General features: G+C 54.4%; 1 protein-coding gene and 1 long non-coding RNA gene across 5 annotated transcripts in view; one reads left to right on the top strand and one right to left on the bottom strand.

The window, feature by feature from the left end:
- Positions 1 to 23,669, top strand: part of BCOR (BCL6 corepressor) — a 123,001-nt gene that overhangs the window by 35,798 nt on the left and 63,534 nt on the right. The gene's annotated exons all lie outside the window — the stretch shown is intronic.
- Positions 8,883 to 22,844, bottom strand: LOC106506946. Its single transcript, XR_002340540.1, has 3 exons — positions 22,606 to 22,844; positions 21,082 to 21,220; positions 8,883 to 10,838 (listed from the first exon to the last, which is right to left on the bottom strand). It is a non-coding gene; the product is annotated as an uncharacterized LOC106506946 (long non-coding RNA).

The following is a 23,669-nucleotide window of genomic DNA, read 5'->3' as shown; positions in this document are numbered from 1 at the left end:
GAGAGACCCAGGGTGCTTTTGGTCCGGGAAGGGGCCTGGTATTTGTGTCATTTAGCAGTTATTAAACACTTGCTGTGTGCAAATTACATGTAGGCTGGGCCTTCATGAGCAGGCATGAGCGGGTGAGTAGGGGGTAGTACAGGCCCTAAAGGATGGCGGGCGGGCCCCCCTGGGAAACACAGCCCACAGCTAGGTTTACGGGGCGGGGGGGGGAGCACAGCCTGGACGTGAGACACTCACTCCGGAGCTGGAGATGCAAGAGAGGCCATCTGGCCCGGGCCCTTCACTCAGCCCTGGAGGGGCTGACCCTGTTTCCCAAGGCAGGCCAGGAAAGTGAGTCTCATGCGAATCCACGAGGCACCTTTTCTAGCTGGAGCCCTGTTTGCTGCGCTCTCCCTGGCCCCGGACAAATACAAGAGTGTAGCTTACCCACCCCCCCAAAGCTGCTGGACAAATGTAGGCTCTCTGGGGGAGCTGGTAAGGGAATACCGCTGCCCTTAACAAAACAAACCTGAGACTCTCCAAGGTCTAGCTCTGGAAACTGGAGTCTCCCAGCAGAGACCCCAGGGGGGCGGGGGGGCGGGGGGGGGCTGACTGCAGTCCCTCCCCCGCTGTCCCCCCCTCCCCGGATTCCACCTGCCCCCGGGGGCGCCCACAGTGTGATCACAGGTGCCCTCCCTGCAGCCATCTGGCCTCGGCCCAGCCTCTGCTCTGGGTTTCCCTAAGCCGAGGCGAAACACGCTGGAACCTTCAAAGCACATTCCTAAACACTAAGGGAGAGCGGTGGGGAAGCGAAGACAAAGGCCAGGGAGCGCTGGAGCCGTTCAGCTTACAGTCTGTGGGCCAACAGGGCTGGCCCAAGTTCAGTCAGACTTCCTGGCTGTGGGCCAGCCAGAGCTGGCAGCCCGCCCCGTCCAGCCCACCGTTCAAGCCCGCATCGCCCCCCAGGCCAGGGCACACCCCCACACCCAGTCCGAACCCCAGGAAACCGCTGCTGCCCCTTAGCAGCCCCCTCATTCTGCCCTCTCCCCGTCTGGGTGGTGAGCTCCGGAGCTCGCCAAGAGTAAGGGGGTTGCCAGTGGACCAGCCCCTCGGGGCGGCCTGGCAGGTCTGGCGGGGTGGGGGTGAGGGCTGGGCAAGTCCCCCGACGGATCGCTTCAGCGCCAAGTTGGGCCGTTGTGAACACTCGGTCCCTGTTTACCCCTGTGCAGCGTAAAAATCTCATCCGGTTCTGTGCGTGTCCAGGCTGGGGAGACACTGACACGTGTGACATCCAGGCCCCAAGAGGTGGCCACACATATCACAGGGAGAGCATCGGGCCAGGTAGCCCTTGACCGCAGGTGACATTCATTCAACGAGCATCCCTTAGAGCCCCTCTGGTCTACGGGGCCCCGTGCTTGCAGCTGTTGAGGGGTGATCAGGGGACGCCCCAGGCCCCCAGGCCCCGGGGCCCCTCCTCCGAGAACTGACAGTCTCCCGGAGAGACATCAGCCTCACGCGGCTGAAAGCCTCTGTGCTCACACTAAGGCCGGGAGAGACAGTTCCCCTCGAATTTCCTCCTCAAGCTGACTTTTTTCAAGCCAAAGGGGGGACGGAGTGTTTCTGTCCCCTTTCCACTTACAGCTGGATAACCAGTGACTCCCCGACATGCGCAGCCGCCTGCTGGACGGGGACTTGGGAACCGGGAGTTCTGGGTTTTCTTCCCCCAGGTTCTGCCCAAAGGATGTCGTGTTAGCAGCAGATGCTGTGGGTAACACCAGCCTGTGGCACAAAATTCTAAGGACATCAAGGGGGCACCTCTCCTGCCCCACTCCGCTCCTTAGACACCCAGTTTGCCTCTCTGCGGGCAATCACTGCTCCGAGTTTCTTGTTTACCCATCCCAAGATCGTCTATTAAAGCTAATGCTTTTGCTTTTGCTTTTGCTTTTGCTTTCTTTTTTTTTTTCTTTTTTTTTTTTTTGCCATGCCTGTGGCATGCAGAAGTCCCCTGGCCAGCGACTGAACACGTGCCACAGCAGGGACAACACTGGCTCCTTAACCTGCTGAGCTGCCAGGGAGCTCCATGGCTATGTCTTTTTAAAAAAAAATTTTTTTTTTAAATTTTATTTTGAAAAAAATATCCCAACCCCACAGAAAAAAAATGGAAAGAACACCACAATGAACATCCATATAGGCAGGCAGGTTTTCAAACGTGCTCTATTCATTCAACACGCCTACCCTTGGAAAGACTTCAAAACCCTTTCAAAGATCTGAATTCATTTAACTTTACCCAAAAATGTTACCTAGGAATACTTGGCCCTAGTGGAGACATTGCGTGTACGAGGTCCTGCCTCCACAGCCCCCAGCACCCTATCAGTGCGCCTAGTTCGTGGGAGGCTTGTTGGTTTCAATAGCCAAGACTACATAGTAGCTGGGAGGGTGCAGCCAGACTGCCCCACTTCCTTTCAAACCTGGCTCTGCCACTCGACGGGGCTGCGTGGCCTTAGGCAGTTACTGTCCCCGCCTACACTTTGACCCCGTCTCTAGAATGGAGAGTGACAAAACAACAGATTTCCTAATGTGGGCAGAATCAAGTCCATTGATGGAGACAAAGCATGTAGAATAGTGCCTGGCATGTAGAGGTGCTTAATAGGTACTGGGGAGACAAACACATTCGGTATCAACTTGGCTTCGGCGACTGCACGTGAGTCATTTGGCCCCAAGTTCATGGCCTCCCAGTTGTCACCGGTAACCAAGGGAGGCCGGAGGAACCCCGGAATGTGGCCTCCTAATCCTCCGCCTGAGAGAACTGCCCTTGCTCAGCTCAGCTCAGAGCCGGGGACTTCCTATGGACAGTTTCCACGCTCAGGGAGAGTTTCTAGCCCTGCTTATTTTTATTATTATATTATTTTCTTTTTAAGGCCGCACCTGCGGCATATGGAAGTTCGGGGCTAGGGGTGGAATCGGAGCTACAGTTGCTGGCCTACACCACAGCCACAGCCACGCCGGAGTCTTAACCCAATGAGCGAGGCCAGGGATGGAATCCACATCCTCACGGACACTTATGTCGGGTTCTTAACCTGCTGAGCCACAGTGGGAACTCCTCTAGCTGTGCTTATGAAAAAGACATTTGGAGGGAAGGTCTTTTTTTTTTTTTTCCCTCCCCACTTTCTAGCCTGGTGAGTTGTTGTCCTGCAGATAGAACCATCTTCAAAGGAAGAACCAGCATTTACTTTCGGGCCAAAGCCAGGAGGAATACATCCTTCTCCCTCAGGGAGTTCCTGGCTCACAAATGCCCATTTTGGGCCTGAGTGGAGGATCAGATGGAGCAAGTGGGTGTGACCCCAGAAACCCCCCCTCACCCACTCCCCCCACCCCCGTCTGACCATCTGACAAGCCAGAGAGGGTCTTCATGTGGGCACCGTCGAATGGTGGATGACTAAAGAGCCGGAGGCAAGAGAGGACATAGGAAAGATAAAGAAATTTGTTTAAAGGTATACTTTGCTCTGTGCTATAAAATACTGCGCCTAATGTTAGGCTTTGACGGCTGTAATATCTGACCTTGACATTGTGGTGTTTCTGCCATATAATTTAATTAACGTGTGATGCTGGCACAGTGCCAGGGAGTCAAACGTTCTGACGGCTCTTGGAAGCCACATCAGTCCCTTTGAAGTTCCCCCCAGTGAACTGACACACAGAAACCTCCTAAGGCTGAGGACAGCCCCTGAGACGGGTTACAGACATTTAGCTGCATCCCGGTTACATTGGGTGGCACTGGCCAGGCCACCTGCTGACTTGTCATAGTTCTGGAGATCTGCTGTGGCTTCTGAGGGCCCTAGCCACCAGGAATGGCTCCTTAGGGAAAAAAAAAAAAAAAAGAAAAATCACTCATCCTTCCTCAGGACAATATACCGAGGTCTCCTGTTAGCATTTTTTCTTCTCCACAAAATGTTTTCTTCTTCCTCAGCTTCGCCTGTCATCAAGTTGTTGAGTTGTGCAGAGGAACATAAATTAGATAAGAGACATCCATTCCGCATGTAATTATTTAACACCCACCATGCCCCTACCAGGGCTTTGGGCTTTTCTGGTAGGGAACAAAACAGTATCTTGGCCATCGTAAAACTTCGTCTGGGGAGTTCCCCGGTGGCTCAGTGGGTTGAGGACCTGGGGTTATCACTGCTGTGGCTCTGGTTACTGCTGTGGTGTGGGTTTGATCCCCGGCCTGGAAATGTCCACGTGCCATGGACGTGACTAAATTAACTCAAAACTTTGTTTTACTGGAGAGAAAAAGAGAATAAATACATGAGCAAAGAAAATATCTATATATGTGTATAACATTTCAGGTTGTGATAAAGAATTAAAAATGATAAGGGGAGAGAGAGGGATGGAGTGTGTTTTTAGATGGTAGATTGTGTTTTACGGGTCTTGGGATGATGGAATAAAGTGGTGTATCGGTCAGCACATACCATGGTAATGCCGTATAACAAACTACTACCCGCCACACTTAGTAGCATTCATTTCTCCCATCCCTGTCTGTAGATCACCTGTGGTTCGCTGTTCTAGACGCCCAACTGGGCTTGAGTCCACGTGTGGGTTTGGGTCCGCTCTGCTGGGGACAAGCGGGCTCCCTGGGACATGGTCTCATGGTGACAGCAGAAGTGCACACGGGTAGAGTAGAAACGCTATGACACAAGTCCTAGTCTCGACACTCGTACCCTGTCCTTTCTGCTTTCATGCCATTGGCCAAAGGACAGTAGGGACCTGACAGGGATGGGATGGAGAGGTCCCCTCCACCTCTCGAACGATGAATAAAGTCACATGGCAAATGGCGTGGACACAGGGCGGGCGAAGATTTGGGAATAGTCATGCAATGTGAAACAGATGGTTCAAACCAAAACCGTGTATCTCTAGCTGTGACATTTATATATACAAATACATATATGAAACGATATAACTGTCTTCGCTGGAATCTTCTGTTTCAGATGAAAGAAATCCATGTAATAATTACATGTTAGCATCCCCGAGGTGGTTCGTTATGGGGCCAGAGGGCTCTGGATCACGGCTGCCAACCTCAGGAGGCCTGGGGAGATGGACCGCAGGCCACTGCAAGGCTGAGAGAGAGGGTGGCCATGATGGACACCCGTCTTCCTGCCTGGGCCTCAGGCAAGGATGGGGCGGGGGTGGGGGGGGGAGCGGGAAAGACCAGAGAAGACCCCAGACCCAGCAGTGGTTCTTGCTGGCCTCGGAGCATGTCTTGGAGTGCCATCGATCTGGAGTAAGACCCAGGAAGGTCAGGAACATTCAGCGGGTCCCACTGGCTGTCCAAGGACATGGCTTTGTACATTGATTGTATCTGGAAGTAGGTTGAAGATTCCAGCTCTTTCTTAGCGCTCCTCCCCCCTGCCCGGTCCTGCCCTGCCTTTCTCATGCCACCCTTGAATAATGTGGGAGAGATGCCTAATGTCTCTGCATAAAGTGATGCTGTTTAAAACCGGGCCTCCCTTCAGTGAATTCCTCCAGGGCTCTGCCTTCAGCCAGTACTGGAACCTGGCCCTTCCCTTTAGGAAGGAAAGCTCACTGTTCAATTGATTCCGACAGCTAATGGAGTCTAATCGCCTTTGTCCAAAGTGATTCCAATCAAAGGAATCCACCGTAGAAACATTCAGGGCGGCGGCATCAAGATTTTCCATCATGTAAGCGGAGAGGATGGAGCGTGGGACAGACCTTGAGTGGGGGGTCCCTAGGAGGGTTCAGACCATCACTTCGTTGGGGGAAATTCCGCCTCCTGTCTCCAAAGGTGTGTGAGGTGATGCATCTTCTCTCACATCCCAGCCCAGATCCGGAAGGGGGAGCAGCGGGATGTAACCGCCTCTTAGACCAGCCGCCACCATGGAGTGTGTCGGGCGGTCCTGAACCTGCAGCTTGGTCTCTGATTTCGCTGCCAACTTGGCTTGATTTAACCGGGTCCGTCTTGAACTTGCCACATCCCTCAGCTTTGTTTCTTTGTCACTCTCATTGTAAATCTCTTCACCGCTCTGTCCCAGAGGCCCTTCTGTGCCTTCTGCCTTCATTCCCCGTTAGATAATGACGACGACGACGACGATGACAATTTACTTTTTATGGACACAAAAGAGCTGTACAGAAAAGCACACCTATCACTAGCATCAGGCGTGATGAACACGCCCAGATCCGGAAACATGAGCTGCACGCCAGGCATCATATCGTGCCCCCTTCCAAGTTCTATAGCCCCAGAGATGACTGCTAACCTAACTTCCAGTAGCATGACTGGTGTAGCCTGATTTGGTACTTTGTAGAAACAGAATCTACAGTATGAGCTTTTTGTGTGTTTGGCTCCTTTTGCTCCACATTTTCCTTAGAACCATCCATACTGTGTGCTGGGTGGTTCATTCCTTCTCTTGGCTGTGTAGTATTCCACTGTGGGAATATACCACCTTTTATTTCTCTACTGTTCTACTGTCGATGGGCATTGAGGAAGTTTGGCTTTGGGGCTTTTTTTTTTTTTTTTTTTGGTCTTTTTTAGGGCTGCACCTGTGGCATATGGAGGTTCCTAGGCTAGGGGTCGAATTGTAGCTGTAGCCTCTACCACAGCCACAGCAACACGGAATCTGAGCTGCACCTGCAACCTCCAACACAGCTCATGGCAACGCCAGATCCTTAACCCACTGAGCAAGGCCAGGGATCGAACCTGCGTCCCCATGGATGCTAATCAGATTCATTTCTGCTGAGCCACAACGGGAACTCCCCCCCCCGGCCCCCGGCCGCCTTTTTTTTTGGGCGCACCCGTGGCATGTAGAAGGAAGTTCCCCAGTCACAAAGACTGAACTGCAGTTGCAACCTTTGCCACAGCCAGATCCTTAACCCACAGCGCCGTTCTGGGGATCAAACAGCAATGCCGCAGATGTAAGTCAGGTCATTAACCAACTTCACCACAGCAGGAACTCCCGGGGCTATTTCTAACCGCGCTGCTGTGAACACTTATGTACATGCCCTCTGCTGAACAGATGGACACAAGTTCTGCTGGGTGTCTGCCTACCCACAAGCTGAGTCGCTGGGCCTGTGTTCGGCTTTAAAGTGCCGAAAGTTTTCCAAAGTGGTCCTGCCAGTTTGTAGGCCCATAGCTGAGTGGGAGACTTCCCGTCAGCACGTGGAATTTTCTGGTGGACCCTGTGAGATTTCAGGCTCCTACAGGGCAGAAACAAAGCATTCTTCTCCCTTGAAAATTCTCCCAAGTGTCTCCTGTAAAATCATCCTGGGGAAAATGTTAGCCGATGCCCTGGGAAATACAGGCACGTGGTTTGGGGAGTTCCCTTGTGGCACAGCAGGTTAGGGATCTAGCAGTGTCCCTGCAGTGGCTTGGGTTGCTGCTATGGCCCCAGTTCCATCCCTGGCCTGGGAACTTCCACATGCCACAGGCATGGCAAAAAAAAAAAAAAAAAAAAAAAGTGTGTGGTTTTCTTACTTGTCAGGAAAAGCTGAAATGTGGTCCTTGGTCATTAATGACAGATAGCCTTTTGGAAACAGAAAATAAAAATCTGTATCAAGCCTCAAACCTGTCCCCCTGCCCCCAACCACCACCAATCTGGTCCCGCTCTACACTGCCTTCCATACACCATGAGCACACCCACCAGGCTGCCCAGGCTTCCCTCTGCCCCCCCCCCCCCCCGCCAGGCCCTCCTAGCCGCTCTGCCCTCTGAGGGAGCCTCAGTCCCTGGGCCCCCGACCTGGAGTAATCTTGTTCACCCAGCTCCAGGCACACCTCCTCCACGGAGCCCTCCCAGACTACATTTCAGTGCAATGCTCCCAGTGGCCTTTGTGTCTATTGTCACAGCCATAAAACGGATCCTCTGGTTGCTCGGTTACATCTTTTTCTTTTTTTTTCTTTGCATGGCTGCACCTGCGGCACATGGAGGTTCCCAGGCTAGGGGTCGAATCGGAGCTGTAGCCGCCGGCCTACACCACAGCCACAGCCACAGCCACGCGGGATCCGAGCTGCATCTGCGACTACACCACAGCTCAGGGCAACGCCCGATCCTTAACCCACTGAGCGACGCCGGGGATCCCTCATCCTCATGGATCCTAGTCGGGTTTGTACGCCAAGGAGCCACAAGGGGAATCTCTGCTCCGTTACGCCTTATCTCCACAGCTCAGCTGTACGTCCTTAGAGGGCAAGGCCCAGCCTGTCTTGCAAGGTGTTCTCACACACCATTTGCCCATGACACGCTTATTGATTGCTAACACGCCCGTTAGGCTCTGTCTCTTAGGCGTGTGGGGCTGGAAAAGACTTCTCACTTGATAGGATCAAGAAAGTCTCGATTTCATCAGATGAGCACGTACGGGCGAGTGATTTCCTGACCCTGAGTATGTTTGGAAGAAAAGCTTGCTGGCCCCCTCTTAATTGTCTATGAGAACCTGGCCGAGCCGCGGGGCCCACTGGTTGGTTGACCCACTGACTGCCCCAGTGTCCCCTGGAGTGTCGGCAGTGAATGCAGGGGGCCTGGCCTGACTCACAAGGCCTGTGGTGGGGCCTGGCATCTCTAGCTTTAACCCTCACCACGGCCACCGCTGCCGCACCTCGAGATTTGAAGATGAGTTGCTTCTGTACAGAATGTCCTCTTCTAGGAAGTGAGACACGGTCGGGGACACGGTGACGAAGGGCTGCGATAAAACGTTTTGGATTTGGAGACACAGAGTTTGAGTCTCTGTTTTTGTCTTTTTAGGGCCGCACCTGCGGCACATGGGGGTTCCCAGGCTAGGGGTCTCATCGGAGCTGTAGCCACCGACCTACCCCACAGCCACAGCCACGCGGGATCCGAGCCGAGTCTGCAACCTACACCGCAGCTCACGGCCACGCCGGATCTTTAACCCACTGAGTGAGGCCAGGGATCGAACTTGCGTCCTCATGGATACTGGTCAGGTTCGTTAAGCACTGAGCCCTGATGGGAACTCCAAGTTTGAAGTCTTCACTCTTCCACTTACTGGGTGTGTGACGATAGACCAGTTCCTCCACCCCCCCTTCTTTGAAGTAAGAACCTCACTGCGGGTCTGGCTTTGGTACAGCCAGTGACCCCAGGTGTGTTGGTCATTTATCAACAAATTACCTCACCTCTCGCAAATCTGTTTTATTTTGGTCCCGATTCTGGGAAGGGGCTCAGCTGAGTGGTTCTCGTCGGGAGTTACCGTCCAAATCAACCTGGCCTGCAGCCATCTGAAGGAGGTCCAGGACGGCGCGCCCACAGGGCTGTCAGGGGACTGTCTCCATTGTCTGGGAGCTCAGCTGTGCTGTCAACCGGGGCATCTACCCAGCCATGGCCGTTGCCTTCTTTTTGACTCATCTCAGAATAGATGCCCCAAGAGGGCCAGGAGGAAGCCGCCTGGCCTTTTTCTGACTCGGTCTTCAAAGTCTCACAGCATCACTCCTGTGGTGTTCAAAGCGGTCCTGAGCCCACCCGCACTTCCCCACCCCTTGGTGGGAAGAGCGTCAAATAACCCACACACGTGTGTACGGCTGCCTCGGTATCTCGTGGAGGTGTGATAAGGATTCCGTGAGACGACGCCTTTGAACACCTGCGGACAAAGGTGAATTCCTCTTCTGGTTTGAGGCCCAGGAGCTCCCATGGCGCAGTCGGTGCCAGGTGCCAGATTTCCAGTTGCATTTTTTCGTGTCTACGGGGCTGTCTGGATGGAGCGAAGGGACGGTCTTTCTCGGTTTCTAGTCACTTTCAGACCCTTGGGACGGTCCGTTCAGGGCAGCAGCGGGGCCCTTTGCGGTTCCCCACTGGTGGGTGTTGGGTACACAAGGTCTCCCGTGGTTCCCAGAGACCCCGTATCAGCCCTGACCCCGTGCCTGGGCTCAACTGGCAGCTTCTTGGGCTCCCGAAGGGAATGCCCAGCTGAGGACACCATGTCTTCAGGACAAATGAATGCCCTGGTGCGGGGCCCTGGGGAGGCCCGTCTGTGTTGGGACAGCAGCTGAGTAGAAGGCAGGCAGAGAGGGGCTCTTGTGGGTGTGGTTCTCCCTCCTCCTGTTCAGAAGTGGGTCCCCGTCTCTGCCCTGGCTTGCCTCACCCCAGTTCTGGAGAGAGGCGGGGAGCTGAGAAGTCCAAGGAAGACCCTCGGGTCCCAGGGGAAAGTGGGGGGTGGCTTGCTTTCCAGAGCTGCATTCAAGGGTGCCTCTGTCCTAAGAAACAAGCAAACAAACAAAACCCAGGAATGTGTGTCTTTTATCCCAAACAAACAAACAAACAAAACAAGGGTGCCTCTGGATAAGTCACCATGAAAAGGGAGGCTGGGCTCCCGTTGGTGCCAGAGTGTCTAAGATCTGTCCCCCAGGCTCCCCTGGGAAGGCCGGACAGGAGAGGGAGGGGCCGTCATGCGTCTGCTCCGATGAACTGTTGGTTGGGAAGGTGACTGACCCTTGATCCCTGTCGCAGTGGGGCCTGTGTTGGGTGGTCTTCGGGCGCTGCTCCCTCTGGGCTGCTTGCTTTTTCCTTCTGGGGCTCCCTCAGCTCCCTCATCAGCACCACTCGCCTCACATCGGGCCACCGTGCTGTTCAGAGCCCGCTCGGAGCTGCCAAGCCCGGCCACAGTTTAGCCACCAGAGCTCACATCCTTAGGCTCCTCCTATGTGGCCGACACTGTGCTGAGGGCGGGAAACGGCCCACAGGCCCCCGTGATGCCAGCCAAGGAGAGCAGATGGGTGGACACACACCACGTGCCCCAGTGAATGACACACGGGTGTGAGTAGTCAGGAGTCCGCAGCCGGGCAGGTCTCAGAGGCCAGGGGAGGTCATGCTGCAGGCTGCTCATCTTCTCACGGCTCCAGGCCTCTGTTTCCCCATCTGTACAACGGGGAGAGTGAGGTGCCCACTTTGAAGTGTTGCCATGAGGCAAAAATGAAGGGGTGCAGATTAAGGACTTGGCAGCCCTCCCCACCCCAGGCGCCCCGGGGGTTAGGAGTGAGGGGAGCCTGGGGCCTTGCCCCAGGGGGGTGGAGTCTTCCAGCAGGAGCCCCAAGGGAGGGTGGTGGCAGGCCGCCTGCTATGGGGGTGTGTTCCCGAAGCCCCTTCCTGCCCCCCAAGTAAGGAGAGCTCCCCGCCCCCACAACCCCAAGGCCTCCCAGCTCCTCCGCGTCCAGACTGCCCTGGACTGCCTCGCCTGCTCCCTGGGGCTTTTCCAGATGGCTCCACCCTGCTTCTCCCTTACAAGCCTGGCCCGCCTCCTCCTTATAGACTGGTTCCTCCTATTTCTATTCAGTCAGGGAAAAACCCTCACTCTCCTTAAGCATCAAGCCTGGGGGTGGGGTAGGGTGGGGGGGGAGAGAGGAAACACCACCCATATGCAGGTCCGGGGCATCAGCTTTGTGACTTCAGGAGAGCTCCTTAACCTCCCTGAGACTCAGTTTCCTCGGCAACGAGAGGGTAGCAACTGTGGTTAGTGACTTGTTTTGACCATACTTCCATTATGGGAATGCATTAAGTATGCACCTAGCACTTAATAGGTGCTTAATAAATGGTGGCTATTTCCAGAGTGATTCTATGGCTGCGTATCCAGAAGCTGTTTGGTTAAACGACATCGGGGATTTGACCTGGGTAGGCAGCCGATTGTTGTCGGTGGCTAAAGAATGGAGATCTTTCCCCTCCCTTGATAACTCAGAGAAAGCTCTGCCTGCCTCCTTGACTTCCTCAGAGGTACCCCATGCTGTGCCCCCCGAATTAGAAACAGCAGGTGCAGACACAGTGCGGGGTCAACCCAGAGGTAGCTGAGTGAAGAGTTTCAGATAAAGGTTTTTCCCATTTAATGGAGGGCTTTGCCCAATCCTTACGAGAACATTCTCCTTAAACTTTTGGATGGAAACCTTTCTACAGGATGTCTCAATGAGATGTATTGGTCAGTTACTGCTGGGTAACAAACCCCAAAATGTAATGGCTTAAGATAACAGTTTCTTCTTCCTCACTGTCGAGTGGGTTGGCTGGGCTCATTCACGCAGCTCACTCACCTCAGGGGAGACCCAAGACGGCCTCGTGCACAGTCTGCCAGTTACTGCCTGCTCTCAGCTGAGGGGTGAATGGTAGCTCTTTACCCTGTCACCTTGAGTCCTTTAATACACAAGCCTGGCCTCCTTATGTGGCATTTTCAGTACTGCCTCAGAGGATGAAGCAGGTCTCTTAAGGCCTTGCCTCAGAAGTCACGTAGTCTCACTTCTGCTGCATTCTTTTGGTTAGAGCGAGTCACCAGGCCAGCCCAGCCTCTAGAGAGGGGACATAGCTTCCAACCTGTGTTAGTCTGCTAGGGCTGCCATAACAAAGCACTGCAGTGCCTGAAACCACCGAAATGTACTGCCTCACAGTTGGGGAGGCTGGAAATCTAAGCTCAAGGGTTGGCAGGGTGGATTCTTCTAAGGCCTGTCTCCTTGGCTCGTAGGTGGCCACCTTCTAACTATGGCTTCAGTGGTCTTCCCTCTGTGTGTGTCTGTGTCCATCTCTCCTCTTCTTTTGCCACACCTGCGGTATATGCAAGTTCCTAGGCTAGGGGTCAAATCAGAGCTGCAGTTGCCGGCCTACACCACAGCCACAGCAACTCAGGATCCGAGCCGCATCTGCAACCTTGCGGCAACGTGGGATCCTTAACCCACGGAGCGGGGCCAGGGATCGAACCCCCAACCTCACAGACACTATGTCAGGGTCTGAACCGCTGAGCCACAGGGAACTCCCATATCTCCTCTTCTTATAAGGACCAGTCAGTTTGGATTAGGGGCCACCCGCGTGACCTCGTTTTTAATGATGACATGTTTTAACTTAATTACCTCTTTAAAGACCCTAATTCTAGCAGTTCCTGCTGTGGCACAATGGGTTAAGAATCCAACTGCAGCAGCTCAGGTTGCTGTGGAGGCACAGGTTCAATCCCCAGCACAGCGGGTTAAGGATCTAGCATTGCCACAGCTGCAGCATAGGTCACAGTGGTGGCTGGGATTCAGTCCCTGGCCCGGGAACTTCCATATGCCACGGGTGTGGCAAAAAAAAAAAAAGACCCTAACTCCTAACACAGTCACATTCTGAACCACTACAGGTTGGGATCACTAAATGTGGAGGGGGGGGACACAATTCAGCCCATAACACACCCTTTCAGTGGGAGGAGTTACAAAGACGTTGTGGCCATCTTTCGTCTACTGCACGAGACCTTACAGTGCCCGACCGCAGTGAGTGCTCAAACATGCCAGCTGCCAGTATTTCTTTCTCTGCTGTCTTTATTACCTGCCCATGTGAGGTTAGTGAGGAAAAACGCCAACTCCAGGCGCTTAAACCCTCCAGACTCGTTCTCTTCAGCAAACATGTATCTTCCCCAGGGCCGCTGTCCCTCATGCATCCCTGCCGGGAGCACAGCAGGTGCCAGGGACCTCACGCGCCTGTGTCACTGGCTCCCCTGGCCTTGAGTGGATGGTGTGGCAGCCTCCCAGGACAGGACAAGCCAGGCTGGCCCCACTTGCCTTTAGCACCCCAAGCCCCATCCCCTCCCCACACCAACCCCTTCATCTTAAATCTGGCCTGATACTTGTCTTTCTCAGGGCAGTCTCCTTCCCATAATGCTGACATACACAGGGGGTGGTTAATAAGCTTCTGTAAACAGAGCTGATTACAGAATCGTCATCGCCCCCTTAACCCCCAGCTCAACAATTCCCCCAGTCCTCAAATCCCAAAGTCACCAAGAGCCCAGTGGGGGTTTGGAATGTTTTCCTGTCAGCTTCTCTGGTGCCCCCCCCCCCCCCGCTTTTAAAGAAGTTATTGCCCGGAGTTCCCCTTGTGGCTCAGCAGTGACAAACCCAACTAACATCCGTGAGGACACGAGATCCCTGGCCTCGCTCCATGGGTTAAGGATCCAGCGTTGCAGTGAGCTGTGGTGTAGGCTGGTGGCTACAGCTCTGATTCGACCCCTAGCCTGGGAACCTCCATATGCCGAGAGTGCGGCCCTAAAAAGACAAAAGAAAAGAAACTGTCACCTTACTTTTTCTGTGTTTTTCTTTTTCTTCCACTTCCTCTTGCCCGTCTTCTCTCTCCTCCTCCTTCTTCTTTATTAAAGTGTGGTTGATCTGCTGCTCACTCTCTCCTCCGAGGCCCCTGGCCTCCCTCTAAATCCATTCCGCAGCTGCCCTTGCTCACCCCGGGGCACCCTCACAGACCCGGGGTTCTGAGAGTGAACCTGAATTTTATCTGCTGTGGAGCAGTGATGCTGGGGTCGAGGAAGCATCTCTGCCTCCCCCCACCCCGACTCCCCTCCCCCGACCCACACACACCAGGGGAGCTGTCCTGCGCCTCAGGCCGCCTCTCCTCCCTGGCTGCGCCCCTGCACTTCAGGAGCCAGACAAGTGAAGACAACAGCCGCATGTGCAGCCCCAGCCACGCCAAGAGAAATGAGAACGTGTGGAAGCAACCCGGGAGAAAGGGTGCGGCCTTGGGAGAGGGCAAGTCCTGGATTATTTGCAGCTCCGATGGAGCACACGGCGCAGCTCAGGGACGAGGAGGTGGTGGCAGCCACCAGAAAAGGCTGACAAAGCCACCAGCCGTGGCCAGAGCAGCAATCCTGCAGGAAGGTGCCCTGAGTTCTGCTTCTGAACACCCCCCGCGAACGGAGGGTAAACGTGCAGAAACCTTCACACTCACACCCACGCACACACACACCCCGGCGCTTACGTGACGGGAGCTCCGCTCCTGACTCTCCGCTGCCCTCCCCGTGCACGCTGCCCTGCTGGAGGGTCCCCAAGTCCCCCTCTCACCCTGCCCCATCCCCACCCCACCACTGCCCACACAGCTTGGGAGCGGGCAGGCCCGATGTGAGGTCCCCTCTAGAGTGGGAGTCCTGGGTTCATCCAGAAGGGGACTTCACTGAGGAATTTCAGGAAAGAGCCAAAAATGGGGATTTCTGATCCCCAGGACCTCCCCCCCCCTTTTTTTTTAAAGATTGCTGCTTAGAGTACCCTGCTGGCTCAGCAAGTTAAGGACCAGAGTTTCCACTGTTGTGGCTCTGGTTGCTGCTGTGACAAGGGTTTGATCCCTGGCCCGGGAACTTCCACAGGTCTCGGGCACAGCTAAATAAATAAATAAGTGAATAAGAGTTGTTTGACCCGCAGTGGACGCCTTCGACCTGGGGAAAGGAGGATCAGCCAGTGTCTGAGAGTCCCCAGCCTCAGAGTGGCCCCTGGGCCCAGGAGAGAGGTCAACCGCACTAACCGCTCGGCTGTGGCCAAGAGCTCCTGCCGAGCTGAGCGCTTCTGCTGTCAGAACACCTTCTCCCGACAGCCCGGCTGCTCGTCAGGCCCCGGCAACCGTGGGCAGCGGCTGGCCAAGTGTGACGGCTGGGCTGTGGGCCTCAGAAGCAAGCACACTTCACTTCGCTTCGGGCTCTGACCTGTCTGCTTGGAAACAGAGAGCTTCCCTGCCCTGGCCGGGAGGGATCTAAGCCTTGGTGACAGGGGAGTTGCGATTCTGGGGAGAGCCGGCCGAAGGCTGCTGAGAATATCCAGCCACAGGCCTGACCACAAGCCAGTTAACGCCCCACGTGGTGGCTTCCGTGGTCCTTTGGGTGGAAGAGGAAGGAGCTGACTGGGTAGCTGGTGGTGCTCATGGGGCCCCTCAGTTGGAAGTGTGCAATGGCATCGGCGGCATCTTGGGAGCGCTGGGACGCAGGTTTGATCCCTGGCCCAGGGCAGCGGGTTAAGGACCTGGTGTTGCCACAGCGGCAGTGTAGCTCGCAACTGTGACTTGGATCTGATTCCCTGGTCAGGGAACTCCACTTGCCTCCGGGTGGCCAATTAAAAGGAAAAAAGAGAGAGAGAGAGGGAGAGGAGTTCCCGCTGCGGCTCAGCGGGTTAAGAAAGCCGACTCGTATCCATGAGGATGCAGGTTCGATCCCTGGCCTCACTCAGTGGGTTAAGGATCTGGCGTTGCGGCAAGCTGTGGTGTAGGTTGCAGGTGTGCTTTGGCGCTGGTGGGGCTGTGGCTGGCAGCTGCAGCTCCGATTCGACTCCTAGCCTGGGAACGTCCATATGCCGCGGGTGTGGCCATAAAAACAGGAACAAAGAAAGGAATGTTCTTAAAAAAAAAATTCCAACAAGCTCATCTTGCACTCAGGACTGCATAATCTGAGGAGGGGGGAGATTAAAGCAAGAACAACCAAAAGGAAGGGGCCGCCGGGGAGCCAGTCGCTTGAGGCTGTGAGGCTGCAAGTGCCCGGGAAAGGGCCCACCCTGGCTTCTCACGGACAGATCGGGTGGATCGCATGGCCTGGCATCTGGCGGCCTGACGGGAAGCCGGGGATGCTGTCCTCTAAACCTCAGTTTGCGCATCTGCCGCTGCAAAGCCAGGGGTTCGAGTCACTGTTTCATAAATGTTGTTGAGGGTCAGGTCTCAGAGCCTCTGGACTTGGATGCACGCGCCCCCAGGAAAATGGACACAGGCACGGAGGCCACCATTTTTGCACCATTTCAAGGGGTTGCCTGGCCCCGAGCCAACCATCTAAAGAGCTCAAGCGAAGGTTCTGAGGTTTGGGCGTAGGGGAGAAGTGAGCGAGCCCCAGAGGAGGCAGCCACAGAGGAAACACAAGGGGTCTTGGGCCTTGTGGGATGGCCCTTCTAGCTGGAGAAACGGGCCCCTTCGGCTCCAGCCACCCAGGCCATCCTTCTCCTGCTCCAATAGTTCAAGGGCAGGCGTAATTCGCTGCACCTGTGCACTTGGCCTTCAGCTGCCTGGAGCGCCCCCCGTCCCCATAGATCGGCCCACCGCCCTCCACCCCCAGCTCAGAAGTCAGGCCTCAGATGAAGCCTCCCTGGCCGTCCTTGCCCCTTGGAGCCATGCCGCCCTGTTTCATCTGCAGCACGTCTCATCGTCTGAAGTTACCTTCCCTATTTGCTTTGTGTTTATGGTCCGTCTCCCTTAGGACAGGGACCCTGTCAGTCCTGTCCTCCACGGTGCCCTGGCACCCAGGACAGTGCTTGGCACAGAGTAAACACCTGTCCGAGATGCGATGAACCGAGTGAACTAATTACAGACCTCATGAGAGATCGCCATGAACTGATGAGGCCTGCGGTGTCGGGGAAGGCCGGGTGCTTTGAGAGGCTGAAGCTGGGGGCCTAACCCCGCTGGGGGAACGTGTCTTGGAGGAAATGCTGTGTGGGCAGAGCGCTCGATGACTAGCAAAGGGGGGTGGAGAGAAGGTGGATCCGGGCAGGCTCCCGGGACAGCCCAGATGTGGGAAGGGGCTGGAAACAGAAGCCTAGAGCAAAGATCTGAAGGGCCGGGCCTGGCGGGCTGGCCAAGGGTTTTCCTCTTCATCTTGATAGTGAAAGCTGTGGGGGTACCATCCTCCTGCTTTACACTCTGGCCACCCTGGAATCCTGGTTGTTCCTTACACGTGGCACTCTCCTGCCACAGGGCCTTTGCACTGGCTCTGCCTCCACCTGCAACTCTCTACCTCTGGAAATCCTCTTGGCTCACTGCCTCACCTCCTTTGAGTCTTTGCTCACATCTCACCTTCTCAAAGAGGGTTCCCCTAGCTACCCCTGAATCCTGCAACCTTCTCCCCGCCCCCGCCCTCCCGCTGGCCCTTCCCTGCTCCCACTTTTCTTTCCATGGTGAGTATCACTCTAGTGTCGGAGGAATTCATTGTCTATCATCCATCTCCCTCCTGCTGGAATAGAAGCACCTCAGGACCGGCATCCACTTTGCTCCCCAGAGTGTGCTGAGTGCCCAGAAGGTTACCTGGTGCCCAATAGCAGTCAGTATGTGTGGGGATGGTCGTTGCTGTTGGCTGCTGTGCTGGAAATGGATGGCAGAAGGGCAGGAGTGGGGAGGGGGACCAGTCAGGAGGTCACTGCCAGGACTTAGGCAAGAGATTGTGCGAGGCAGGCTCTGGATGTCGAGGGAACGGTTGACTCGAGGTGGAAAGAAAGCGGGATTTGGAGATGGGTCAGGTTAGAGGGGTGAGGTGGTCGGGGCAGTCAGAGGTGACTCTCAGGTCCCTGGACAGCATTCTGGGCCTAGCTGGCTGTTATGACCAGGTGGTTGGTGGGGACCAGGGAGAAGAAGCGGGGTTAAGAGGAAGGAAGGGGGAAAGGTTCGTGGAGGAGACCATTCATGGGCAACAATGGGGAAAGGCTCACCTGTTTAGGGGACAATGGAAAGTTCGGTTTGGATGGAAGGAAGTTCCTGCAGAGGAGAGGAAGGTGGCAGGAAAGGCGGGATCAAGGGGAGTGGACACCTGCTAATGCTGCCTACTTTCTGCTCCGGTGAAGCTGCACTGTCAATTCTCACCCCAAACATGACTCATCTGCCTGGTGCATCGTTTTCTCGACTCACTTCTATGGTGGAGCAGAAAGTTTGTTTCTGCGATTTTTTTTTTTTAATTTTTAAATTTTTTTTGCTTTTTAGGGCCACACCAGCATCTGGAAGTTCCCAGACTAGGGGTTGAATTGGAGCTGCGGGTGCCGGCCTACGCCACAGCCACAGCAACAAGGGATCTGAGCCGCATCTGCAACAACAGAGCTCACGTCAGCGCTGGATCCTTAACCCACTGAGCGAGGCCAGGGATCGAACCCACAACCTCATGGTTCCTAGTCCGATTCATTTCTGCTATACCACAACGGAAATTCCTCTGTTCCTGTGATTTTAAACGGTGATTCCTGGCTGTCTCTAGAACAACCTTACTGCCCTCCCCTCCCACCCACACTCCACTTGGGGACCCCCACTCTCCTGTAGCCAGGTCTCCTGCCCAGAGCTTGCATTCAATTATAAGCCTTATTCTTCCTCAGTTTCTTTACTTTTTTTTTTTTTTAAATAGCCACACCCATGACCTATCCTGGGCCAGGGATTGAATCTGAGATGCATCTGCAAACTATGCTGCAGCTGTGGCAATGCTGGATCCTTTAATCCAATGATCTGGGCCGGGGATCAAACCCACGCCCTCGAAATGACCTGACCTGCTAAAGTCAGAATTTTTTTTTTTTTTTTTTTTTTGGTCTTTTTGCTATTTCTTGGGCCGCTCCCGCAGCATATGGAGGTTCCCAGGCTAGGGGTCTAATCGGAGCTGTAGCCACCGGCCTACGCCAGAGCCACAGCAACGCGGGATCCGAGCCGCGTCTGCAACCTACACCCCAGCTCACGGCAACGCCGGATCGTTAACCCACTGAGCAAGGGCAAGGACCGAACCCGCAACCTCATGGTTCCTAGTCGGATTCGTTAACCACTGCGCCACGACGGGAACTCCTAAAGTCAGATTCTTAACCCCCTGCACTACCTCAGGAACTCCTCTTTTATATATATACAAATTTTTTTTTCCTTGTTTTGGCCGCCCTGTGGCATATGGAGCTCCCAGGCCAGGGATCAGATCTGAGCCACAGTTGCAACCTACACCCCAGCTGTGGCAACGCTGGAACTTAACCCACCGTGCCAGACCAGGGATTGAACCTGTGTCCCAGGGTCCCAGCGCTCTAGAGGTACCGTCGATCCCATTGCACCACAGTGGGAGCTGATTATTTTTGGCCACACCTGTGGTATGCAGAAATTCTGGGGCCAGAGCCACAGCAGTGACAATGCCATAGCCTTCACCCACTGAGCCACCATGGAACTGCAATTTTTTTTTTTGTATTTTTTATTTTGTTAGGATTCTACTGAAGTGCAGCACACAGACACGTGTATAAATCCTAAATATACAACTTGATGAATCTTTACAAGCTGGGCACACCCCTGTAGCTGGCATCCAGATCAAGATACCACCTATTTCCAGCCCATCCCCCAGAAGTCCCTGTTGTGCCCCCCAAGGGGCATGCCCCTCCCCCTTATCCCCCTTCCTCCACAGTCCCTACCCTGACTTCTGACACCTTAGACTGGCTTTAAAACTTGATGTAGGAGTTCCCATCATGGCGCAGTGGTTAACGAATCCGACTAGGAACCAAGAGGTTGCAGGTTCGGTCCCTGCCCTTGCTCAGTGGGTTAAGGATCCGGCCTTGCCGTGAGCTGGGGTGTAGGTCGCAGAGGAGGCTCGGATCTGGCGTTGCTGTGGCTGTGGTGTAGGCTGATAGCAGCAGCCCCAATTCGACCCCTAGCCTGGGAACCTCCATATGCCGCAGATTCGGCCCTCAAAAACAAAACAAAACAAAAAAACCTTGATGTAAATCGAATCTTATTGTGCATGTTCTTTTGAGGTGGGCTCACATTTTAAAACTGCTCCTCCCAACATCTCAAGCTGGAGGCCTAGTGAGGAGAGCTGCGCCTCCAGAGCCCCTCTGGCCTGTGGAATCCTTCCAGAAACACTTGGAAAAGCGCTCACAGAGGCAGGAGAGGCGTGATGGAGACTTTGGGTGGAGGAGAGGACTACACGGGGTGTTTCGTGCAAAGGACATGCTAAGCATCGTGTTCGTTGCTGCAAGGGATGAGCAGAGGGGCAGTGGGGGTTACGAGGGAGTGGAGCTGAGACTGGATCTAGAGGGCCGGGTTCTCAGAGGGACTTGAACTGCAAGAGGAGGGAGCAGAGTGGCTCACACCCCAGGGAGGGCAAGAGAGCAGGTCTGGCCTGTGGGACTCCTTGCCTCTGGAAGGCCACCCTCCAGGCTGCCGCGCTCCTGGAAGTGTCTCCTTAGCTAAAGATTGGAAGGGGCTCCTTGCCTTGGAGGAGGAGGCAAGTTCTAGTGTCCCAGGGGCTGGGAAGGCGTGTGTGTGTGTGTGTGTGTGTGTGTGTGTGTGTGTGTGTGTGAGAGAGAGAGAGAGAGAGAGAGAGAGAGAGAGGTTCCTGGAAACCCATGTCTCTAATACCACTTCCGAGGGGGCCTCATGCCAGCCGGGCAGTGTTAGCGTCTGCCTGCACGAAGGTGACGACTCGGGGGGCAGGGGGGCCCGAGGAGGCCTCAGGGATGGGCGGAGACATTTGAGGACCTCAGAACCCACAGTCCACAGAGGGAGAGTGACTTGCCCAAGGTCACACGCCGAGGGAGCCGCCTTAGCGAAGGGATCTCTCGTGCCCTCCCCGGTCCGTTCATGACCGCGTTCCACCCCCTGCTTTACAAAGAGCCCAGTGTTGCCACCAAAAGAGCAGAATTACCTCATTTTTGAACGGCGTTATGAATTCGGGCCTATTATGTGGAGCGGGGCGCAGAGGTTGTGAGCGGGCCTGACATTATAATTCACGTTCCACGTCTTCTATTTATCTTTGCTGGGTTTTGTGTATCCTTGGAAGCAGCCTTAAATCATTATGGGAACAAAGTAGGGAGAAAAATAATAATATATAATTACAAATGAGGACTAGACCGTACGAATCCTATTAATTGCCTTCCCTGCAATCTTTAGTTTTGGTATTTTCAGAATAATTAAGAGATTAGGCTTCCGTTGGTGGAGGTGGTGGGTTAGCATTGAACCCTAAACAGTGGCGTCACCTCTTCCAGGAATGGCCCGGTGCCACCTGCCGCCTGGGACGCCGTCTGAGTAACACCAAGGGCTGTGCTCCAATCTCAGAGTATTTACTCTCCGCTGAGGAGAAACTCTGGCAATGGCTGTAAAATAAACCCCAGAGCCAGGGAGAAGCCGGACAGAGGAAAAAGTCGGTGGCACATTACATTAATCACCGTCGTCAGAGCCAGAGCAGAGGACAGAGGCTGGTTTGAAGAAAGACAGAACCTAAATTATCTTGGAGATTGATCTTTCCTCCTCCGCGCTCTCTGTGCCAGCGAGCAGGTCAGGAAGGTCCCTGCGCAGCCACTGGCATTGAGGGCATCCATCGACTGACCAGCGTGCTTTGTCAAGGAGAGCCGGGCAGGGGTCCCCCCACTCGGTCCGGGGGATCACCCCAGGGCTTCCGCTCGCCCTGAACCGCCTGCGTCTTGGGAAGCTCCGGAACACAAGTGGCATCTCAGAGGGACCTAGGGGACACAGTCCCACCTGTTGTGCCCTCGGGGGGAGGGCATCTCTTTGGCATGCCGGGGTACAGCAAAGACCATTTCCATTAGATCTGAATAAAGCACCCACTGCGACGTGCCTGTGGAACTAGGCAGAGTAATGACATTGACCACGGGCGCCTGGAGAGTCAGAAAGGCTGTTTGGATCAAAGTTTAGGCTCTAGGAATCGGGTGCTGAGTGTCCAGGCAAGGAGGCAAGCCTCAGTTTCCTCATCTGTGAAATGGGGGTAATAACAGTACCTTCACTTTGGGGTGATTTTCGGTATGAAATGAGATTAGTTACGCATATAAAATGACCAGAACTGTGCCTGGTGAATAGCGAGCCCTTAATAAATCCTAGCTTCTTCCAAGAGCTGAAAAGGGCTAGTGGCCCTCCTCTTTCCCAAACTCAGGCGCTTCAGAAGGGCTGTACAGTAGGTTCTTCCAAAGCCCTCTCTTGCCTGTTGTAGCTCTCCTCATGGTAAAAGCGGAGGAATCTTCCTCAAAGCCCAAAGCTGGGGGAAACATGGCCCAGAAGTCGGAAGGGCAAGGTGGTTTGTGATCTGGCCAGATGCTGAGCCATCACGGAGTGCCGGTGAAGGCACAGAAACTTTCCATGCAGACCTAGACCATCTACTTGTTCCGCGGAGGAAGTCCTTCCCTTGAACTTGGCCCCACACGTTTGCAACGCTTACCTGGGAGGAAGGCAACTCTGCATTCAGGGGATGCATTCTTAGGTTCCCATGGTGAACCAAGCAGCTGAGACCTGCTGGTCCTAGAAAGAAACAGACTCCTTTTATGATAGTGATTGCAGTTGGCGACCTGTCAAGATGACCCCAGAAGGACAGGATTGGAGAAGCTATGTAGGATCTGATCCCAGAAAGAGTTTAAGATTTGGGGGGACCGTGCCTATGCGTGGGAGACAATATACTTTACCGGAAAGAGCCCGGGTTTGGAGTCGGCTAGAATCTCTGTTGCCAAACTCAGCTAGATTAGCTGTCTATTTGGGGAGAGCAATTGTGAGCTTGTTTCCTCAGCTGTAAAATGTGAATCGTAATACCTGGCCATTGGATTATTTTTTTTTTGGGGGGGGCTTACGTGTGGTAACTGGGAAGTGTCCCTAATAAAGTAACTGAAAGCAGCAAGGGCCTCAGTAAGCAGTAGCTATTTTTATTGTGGAAGAATTATTCATCCTTTAAAAGGACTGGCTTTGCTATCAAAGGCATCAAAATAACAGTTACTTTTCAGAGTCACATGGTGTGGAATTGAGGGAAGAACTCCACCTGCCCAAGGTCACTCTTGCGGAGTCTCAGGATCTCGAGAAGAACGGAGGTCTCGATCTTTTGCCACCAAGTCAGGACCGAGTGGTTGGCAGTAGGCAAAGGAAGGAGCTTCTGGTGTGGGCTCTATCCTGCTCGTGGCTAGGCGATCCCTCTCTCACCTCCTGGGGCTGACATTTGGTGGCCCTTAGCAAGGAGAGGACGACGGAGCCCCGCCCCCAGCCAGCGCACCCAGGAACCCTGTCTTCTCTGACAAGGACCTGTATCCTTGCATCCCACTCGGTCCTGAGCCGCAACGGGGGATAACGACTCCTCCCGTGTCATTCTTCCATCTCGATTGTCCCCAGAACTACAGAGCCACTCTGTGCAAGCCCGTGCCTCCCCCCTTTTCCTGAAGCATTTGCCCACCATTGTCTTGCCCTCTTGAACTCGTGTCTCCTCTGGCTGTGATACAGACTATTGATCAGAGTTCACAAAAA

Source organism: Sus scrofa, chromosome X (assembly GCF_000003025.6).
Source record: "Sus scrofa isolate TJ Tabasco breed Duroc chromosome X, Sscrofa11.1, whole genome shotgun sequence".
NCBI classification, from domain to species: Eukaryota; Metazoa; Chordata; class Mammalia; order Artiodactyla; family Suidae; genus Sus; species Sus scrofa.
The sequence above is the reverse complement of the archived record's forward strand: the minus strand, read 5'-3'. Positions and strand labels throughout refer to the sequence as shown.